General features: G+C 39.4%; 1 pseudogene; it reads left to right on the top strand.

The window, feature by feature from the left end:
* Positions 1–4,021: 4,021 nt before the first annotated feature.
* LOC100946181 lies at positions 4,022–5,407 on the top strand (annotated as a pseudogene).
* Positions 5,408–8,626: the final 3,219 nt, after the last annotated feature.

Below are 8,626 nucleotides of genomic sequence, written 5' to 3'. Positions count from 1 at the left end.
TGCAACACAAGTTTTTGAGAAGGACCTGGATCCAAAAGTTAGAAAGAAGTTGTACAAATCAATAAGAAAAGCAAGATAATTCATACAATAATAGGTAACCCTGAAGGCCCAGCCCACTGCTTTGGGATACATGCATACAATGATTCAATGTAGTAAAAGATGCTGGACGTGACCTCAAAATAATAGCAATAATAATAAAAACTACTACTATTTTTTGAAGGCATATTATGCGATTGAAACAGTCCTAAGCTCTTTTAATTTAATCTTTATGACAACATTTTGAGGGAAGTACTATAAGTGGTAATATTTTGTAGATGAGAAACTAACAAGTTAAATAATGTTCAGTGGAACACAACTAGTTAGTAATCACAGTGAAATTTGAGCTCAGGCCATCGACTGTGCATTTTGTGCTATTAACAGTATGCTACCCCAGGTATTGAGAGTCTTTCTCTGTTGCATACTAAGCATAAATCTCAGTCCTTGGACCTATTTTTTTCAACTTGAAATTACAATAATTGCCTCAGGCTTGTGGAGAGAATTTAGTGATGTAATTCATAAAATTTTAGAGATATGCAAAATGATGTCAATTTGCGTAGAATAGCCTATGATAATTATTCATTTTTACTGGTCTCAGTTTTCCTCAGATCTATGTGTTAATCAGAGGTTGATAAATACAAATATTTTTCCATTACTGGTGTCAGTAGTACCTATTTTTCTAACAGTCCAGCCAAAAAATGGGTATTAATAAACATTTCATCAACACATCAGAACAGACAAATAAAACAAACTTCACAAGAAATTTTTGAAAATGAATTCTAAAATAATACATTCTTAAGTAAGCTGGGGAAAAAAAAGAAGGAATATCGTTAGAAAACCAGGCGTGCGTGGGTGTGTGTGTGTGTGTGTGTGTATGTATATGTGTAAAAGATAGAAATCTGACAGGATCGAATTGAGGAAGGAATTCCCAGTACAAAGATAGAAACCAGGTAAGATGGTCAATATGGTGGGATTAGTTCCTGAGACTCTGTAAACTCATAATTAGTGAAAATAAAGAGGAGTAGGGAGCCAAGGGTAATCATAATTAGGGTGACTGCTTAGGGATGGAATGTGAAAGTCCAACAGGTTGGCCCTGTTTCCATACTCCCTACCCAGACACACACACACACACACACACATCAGCAGTAAACACTGCAGCATCTGGTTCTAGACTGGGGAAGTTAACATGAATAACTGGGTCACAGAACCAATACAGTGTTCCACGTGGTTGGCAACACTCAAAAGGAATGGAAGAATCTTCATTCCTGTGCCAGAAGATTCCATGCGAGTAGATCCAGCCATCTCCACTCTAACACCGGAGGCAGGGGAAGAGGAATTCTCAGTACAAATATAAACCTTCAGTTAAGAGTGACAAACCACACGGGAAAAAACCCATTTCACTAATGATAGACAGTAAATGGACAGAGTAATTCGCTTTTTGTTTTCTTTTTGGACAAAGAGTAATTTAAAAAAAAAAAAGGAACTCTGCTAAAAGCACAGATATTAAAAATAAAATGAGTAAAGAGTCTACAACTATGGGTGATATGATGACCTTCTTTCAAAATTTCAGAGAAACGAAACGAAAAATTGTTTAAATGAATGAACAAGTTTAACAGATAAAAGATCACTAATGTATTTTAAATGATGCCTGGTGCTAGTTAGTTCTATATAAGTGTTAGCTATACAGCAGTGACCAATAGAAAATGGAAATTTAAAAAACTAGTTACAGCTACTCAGGAGGCTAAGGTGGGAAGATGACTTAAGCCCAAGAGTTCTCGGTGGCAGTGAGCTATGACGACACTACCACATGCCAACCAGAGTTGACAAAGCAAGACTTTGTCTCTGAGAAAAGAAAACAAACTGCTTCTAGAAGCTCAGTGCAAGAGCTTTGGAGTAAAATACAAACATTACTGAAGGATATAATGAAGATGTAGTAAATGGAATAAGTCACTTAAAAGTGATAGAATAAATATTTTAAAGATATTCATTCTCTCTGAATTTTTCTATAAGTTTAGTGAAATTGCCATCCACGTCTTTAATAGAATTCTTCTATGAAACTTATGAACTGATCCTAAAATTAATCTGAAAGTAAATGAGTGGCCATCCTGTGCATCAAGAACAACCATCCCACTGTCATCTTGACCCCGATGTAGGATTCCAAGATACAACATGAAAAAATATTGTTAAGTACATTGGTAAAAATTAAAGGAAATTCTCAGAGATTTAACGAAATGAAGTGAAAGAAAGAATCCAGGGAAAGAAGCCTAAAATTTGGTTCTGCCCTAAGGGTATTCGCTAATCCAGGATAAACTGAGTTTTGGAGAAATAGGGACAGCCGTGAAGCCCACACTCAAGCTGGACTAGTGAAAAAATATTAAATTGGAAACTCTTCATTCTAGAGGTTTCGACCCATCTTGCACACCTACACCTAGAATACAATAAAGCTACACCTGACCAGGATGAACGACAAACAAATTAAAACAAACAAAAAATGCTCGCACTCAGAAAAGTGAACAACACATTTATACTTGGAAAACAACAAATGTAGTCAGCCTTGGAAATGAAGGGAACAAGGAAAAATAATATCTGCTGATAATTCATAACCACCAACCAGCCTTCAAACGTTGGCAACCTGAGTCCACAAAACCTCAACCCGAGAATTTTTTTTAATGTGATGTCTTCATTTAAAAGTAGCAAAAAGGAAACCTTCTACAGAGGAAAGCAACTCCCACAGACATCTTAAAAAATACCTAGAGATAAATTTCTCACAACTAAAGTGATGTGGGCATCAAAGGCACGTGCATTTAGAGTACTTGCCAACACAGGGAGGAAGCAGGTTATCAGGAGTGTGTCTTTTACATTTTACACAAATGTAAATGCAGCACTCTAAGGCCGGTTTATTAGCCCATCGATTAACTGCTGCTTATACAATAAGTAAATAGTGAGGAAGTCGCCAGCAATTGACTGTAAAAACAAGGCTCTATTATCCAATTGTGGAAGTGGGAAATATGTATCACTGAACGTCAAGAGACTTTAAATTCTCTTGCTACTATTGGCTAGCTTCCCAATTCAAATTATTTAAGAATCAGTTTTCAAGTTTCAAGTTGAAAGTTGGAAAAAGGAGCACTAAGGAGGGCAGATTAAATCACGACCTCCCTTGGGCGCTCTTCACTGCAACCGACTAGACAAAGCCAAGTGGAAAAATGTTTGTGCTGGTTCCTCCAGCACTCGGGAGGGGCGCGCTCACAGAGACAACTGGGGTCTCGCCCGTAGTGTTCTCAGTCGGAGTTTCATTACCCAAGAAATCCACAGGGTGGCAATAACGCGGAACTGAAAGGGACTTTAGAGTTAAAATTACGAGAAATAGCATTCTTCTACAACAAGAGTTCACGGATTTCCCTTCCTTTGCTTTGTTACCGAGGCGGCATGCAAGGCGCGACCATGGTCACGCATTCCCCGCGGGACAACTCACCCTGATCTAGACCCTCGGCAGTCCTCCTGGTCACGCAAGGGAGGCTTTACCGTTCTTAGCCTCATTCTACAGAAAAAAACGAGGCAGAGAGAAATCGAGTAAATTATCTAGGGTAACAGGTAGCAAATGACCCAGCCAGAGTACAAATCTCAGTCTATGGTCAATGTCCAGGGTCCTTGCACCAACAGAACGCAGACAACCCTTGAATAAAACCCATTTGATTTTGGGGGCTGGACTCAATTTTGAGAGAGACTTTACCTAACAACAGCAATCAGTGTAACCTAATTCTCTGTACACTTAATGAATCCCAAGAAATAAAAAATAAAAAAATTGAGAGCCACACCTAGACCTGGCCGCAACAAGTTAGGCTGAATCGCAGTTATATAGACCGGTGGTGGAGCACGCCTGTGTGTGGATGGACGCAGTAGCTGAGGGATTTCTGCCATTTTCACTGCAGTGGAGCAGAGCTTGTACCTCTCCCGCTCTGTCGTGCAGGTTGAATTGACCAAAGCAATGGTGATGGAGAAGCCTAGTCGCCTACTGGTCAGACGGGAGTTTGTGAGACAGTATTATACACTGCTAAGCCAGGCCCGAGACATGCTACATAGATTTTATGAGCAGAACTCTTAACTATGTCCATGGGGGATTGGATTCAAGTGGAAAGCCAGCAGGTGTAGTCTATGGGCAAAAAGAAATCCATAGGAAAGTGATGTCACAAAACTTTACCACACACCAAGATTTGACATGTTGATGCTCATGCCACTCTGAATGATGGTGTGGTGGTCCGAGTGATGGGGCTTCTCTGTAATAACAACCAGGCTTTGAGGAGATTCATGCAGACGTTTATCCTTGCTCCTGAGGGCTCTGTTGCAAGTAAGTTCTATGTTCACAATGATATCTGCAGCTACCAAGATGAGGTCTTTGGTGGCTTTGTCACTGAACCTCAGGAGGAATCTGAGGAAGAAGTGGAGGAACCTGAAGAAAGATAGCAGACACCTGAGGTGGTTCCTGATGATTCTGGAACTTTCTATGATCAGACTATTGTCAGTAATGACATGAAAGAACATTTAGAGGAACCAGTTGTTGAACCAGAACCTGATCCAGAACCAGAGCAAGAACCTGTATCTGAAAGGCAAGAGAAGTCTGAGCCAGTGTTAAAAGAAACTGCTCCTGAGGATACGCAGAAGAGTTCTTCCCCAGCACCTGCAGACACAGCTCAGACAGTCCAGGAAGACTTGAGGACCTTTTCTTGGGCATCTGTGACCAGTAGGAACCTTCCACCTAGTGGAGCTGTTCCGGTTACTGGAATACCAGCTCATGTTGTTAAAGTACCAGCTTCACAGCATTGTCCAGAGTCTAAGCCTAAAACTCAGATTCCACCACAGAGACCTCAAAGAGATTAAAGTGTGTAAGAACAATGGATAAATATTACTCCCCAGAGAGGCCCCAGACCAATTCATGAGGCTGGTGAGCAACCCCAAAGAATTGTGAGACACCCTGACTGTCACCAACTCTTCACTGGCAATCTGCCTCATGAGGTGGACTAATCAGAGCTTAAAGATTTCTTTCAAAATTAGGAGAATGTGGTGGAGCTGCGTGGCAACAGTGGTGGGAAATTACCCAATTTTGGTTTTGTTGTATTTGATGATTCTGAGCCTGTTCAGAAGGTCCTTAGCAACAGGCCCATCGTGGTCAGCGGTGAGGTCCACCTGAATGTGGAACAGAAGAAAACTCGAGCTGCTAGGGAAGGGGACCTTCGAGATAACCACCTTCAGGGACCTGGAGGCCCTGGAGATGGGCTGGGTGGTGGAATGAGAGGCCCTCCCCATGGAGGCATGGTGCAGAAACCAGGATTTGGAGTGGGAAGGGGGATTGCTCCAAGGCAGTGAATTGTTCTTCACTGATCTTGGCACAGCAGTTCACACCCTAACTCCCGCAGAATGGGGAATTTCCTCAACCAGCCTTTGCTATCTTGGGAGTATGATCCTAGTCTGTTATAAACTGCTTACGTTTGTACCATTTTACTTCTTGTGTTAATGGTGTGTGCTCCTTCCCCACCCCTTCCCTCTCCTGACCTTGAGTCCTTCACTTCCAATTTTGTGGAATGGTATTTCGGGAGTAATGAATTTTTAAAGAAGAAAAACAGACTGAATTTCCTTGCTTACTTTGCATACACAGACTGGATTTTTTTTTTTTTAACATTTCCCAAAGGAATGTATCTCGCTTCTTACTGACATTTGGCATGTTTCATTCATTGGAATATTTCTTACTTGTTTTCTACACATTTCGAAAGCCTGTGAGAAATACAAGACTTGATAAACATTTTAAAGGCAGGAAAAGCCCAAATTGCTGCTTCTACCATGAGAGTCATAACTACCTTGGTGTGGAGAAACTGCCGTTGGAAAATCTGACAATTTTGATTCTCACTGGTGTGGTGAAAAACTGAGTAAAAGGTGTTAATAGAGTTTTTTCTTTTGATATTTGATCACAAAACAAGTCTCAAACCTGTTTTTACCGTTAAAATTTAAATTGTGAGATAGGTTTTAAATGTCTAGACTGCAACTGATATGCTTTTCTTGAACTGTTAGATTTTTTTTTTGAAGTAGAGTTTTTTCATGTTAAATTTGTATTTGTAAACAAACAAACAAAAAAATCCCCCAAACAGGAAAAAAAAAAAAAAAAAAACCAGAGCAAAACTGTTGTGCCTTCTATTTATCTTTGATTACAGTCTTGGCAGTTGTTTAAAGAAAACAGAGCATGTGGGCAATTGTAGAATCCCTCCTTCATCGCCTTGTACGTCTTGCGTTAACCTCGCTATGCCTTATTCTAAGATTGAGTCTCAAACTGGAATGCCTTTAAAGACAGATGTTTCTATAGTGGTCCTTTGACCTAAATAGTTCAGCATTTGTATTAAGTTTTATTTTGGTATCTAAGTAGATTCCTAATCGTAGCCCATAAGAAGGAATGTGACATTAATATTGGACTTTGCTGATGTGCTTGAGTGTCTGCAATTTCTTTAAATCATAGCCATATGGTAAATTTTCAATTTTATTATGATTCTCTCTCTCTCTCTCTTTTTTTTTTTTTGTTTTTGATGGGCATGCAGTGGGTGTTTCTTGGTAATGGCCAATTTTTATCAAAATATTTCTGGAAGAAAATTTAATCTGGCAAAAAAATAATTTAAAAAATTTACCAAAAAAAAAAACATTTGACTAACACAAGGCGGCCTTCCTTCCTAAATATGTTCCTCATTGATACTGAAATGAGACTTTTTACTGTTTTCTTTACAATTGAAAAGCTTAAAAGATTTGATTCATTTTTAACACTGGATAATATGAGTAACTTTGTAAATAATGTTTTGATAGGTACAGCAATTTCAGCTTCAGAGTTTATTTCAAGGCCGCTCACATTTCTTTCCTGCTACTTAAATGCAGTAGGAACATTTCTTCATTCACTATAATTTAAAGGCACTTTGGGCTCAGCGTCTGTGGCTCAAGTGACTAAGGCACCAGCCACATATACCTGAGCTGGCGGGTTCGAATCCAGCTTGGGCCCACCAAACAATAACAGCTGCAATCAAAAAATAGCCAGGCGTTGTGGCAGGTGCCTGTGGTCCCAGCTACTTGGGAGGCAGAGGCAGGAGACACGCTTGAGCCCAAGAGTTGGAGGTTGCTGTGAGCTGTGTTGCTACAGCACTCTACCCAGAGGGACAGCTTGAGGCTCTGTCTCAAAACAAACAAACAAACAAATAAATAAAGGCACTTTGAATTAGAAATAACAGAATTTCATTCAAATTGAGTTAAAGGGGGAGAAAAGGTAGTTTTCAATGAAATTATGGGGCATTTCAAAGAACCTAAAGATGAGAAGTTTCCTTGGGTGATACAGAAGATTAGAATCAGCCACCAGAAAATTATCAGGAATTAAGGCAGTGGCTCCTTCTACTCTTTCTTTCTCTCCACATTCTCTGGCCTGTGATATCCTTGATACGCCTTGGCTGTTGCTTCTTTCTGTGGATAGGTTTTCTCTTCTCTATACCCCACAGCTCCTGAATTCACATCCTCAGCTCCCATGGCCTAATCTCTGAGACAGAGAATCCAACATGGTCTGGCTACAGCTATGTAACTAAACACCAATGAAGATGAGGATTATCAAACAAGGATCTTCTGGGACATACAGACAGCCCAGGAAATGCATGTAACAACTGAATAAATATCTTTCTGGGAAGTTAAAAAAGAAACAACTCATTTCCCCAAGAGCAGGATGAAATTCTAAACCATTTGACATATCCACACTTTCCTGGTAATAATCCTTATAAAACCATCATTTGGGACACAGATTTGTGACAACTTTTCAGAAACTTTAAGGTAGGGTCAAAATTGGAAAATTCCAAATTTATATTTACAATATCTATAGCTCAGCCTAAATGTTTTTAGAAGGAATTAGGTTGGTTTTTCTTTCATGTGTTATGTACCTTGATGATAAAGCCAGGGGAAATACACTTAAAATCATGGGAGATTAAATCTGACATACAGAAAAACGTGTTATCAAATATACGTCCAGTAATTAAAATAGGGTGCTATTTGCAATGAGTACTATTTTTCCTGGAAAATGGTCCTTAAATAATAAAGCAGATCTAACAAGGATATTTAATGACTTGATCAGAACCAGGGCAGTGAATTTTTTTTAATGACATTCTCCAGTTGTTTTCAACCAACATTCATTATTCTGTATAGCAAAAGAGAAAGGTGAAAGTTACCAATGCATTACAAGTGTAAGCTACTATCAAAAGCTAAATTACATGTTGCTTATCCCCTACACCAGTGATTCTCAAACTACAGGGCATTTAGGAATTGCCTGGAAGGCTTGTTAAAACATAAATTGCTGCTTACCTGCCACCTTCTTCCGCTTAGAGTTTCAGATTTATCAGGTCTACGGCTTTGCCTATGAGGATTGCCAAGGGCTTGAATTCATCAGGAATATAAGGCCCAGTAATTTATACTTCTAGCAAGTTTCCAGATTTTACTGATGCTGCTGGTCTGGGGGTTTCCTGTCTGAGAACTCTTGCTCTAGGCTCAAGACAAAGAAATTATTTCTGATGTTTTACTAGGTTCGAATAGC

The sequence above is a fragment of the Otolemur garnettii genome, unplaced genomic scaffold (assembly GCF_000181295.1).
Source record: "Otolemur garnettii isolate 467f Iridium unplaced genomic scaffold, OtoGar3 scaffold00329, whole genome shotgun sequence".
NCBI classification, from domain to species: domain Eukaryota; kingdom Metazoa; phylum Chordata; class Mammalia; order Primates; family Galagidae; genus Otolemur; species Otolemur garnettii.
Note: the sequence above shows the minus strand (reverse complement) of the source record. Positions and strands in the feature narration are given on the sequence as shown.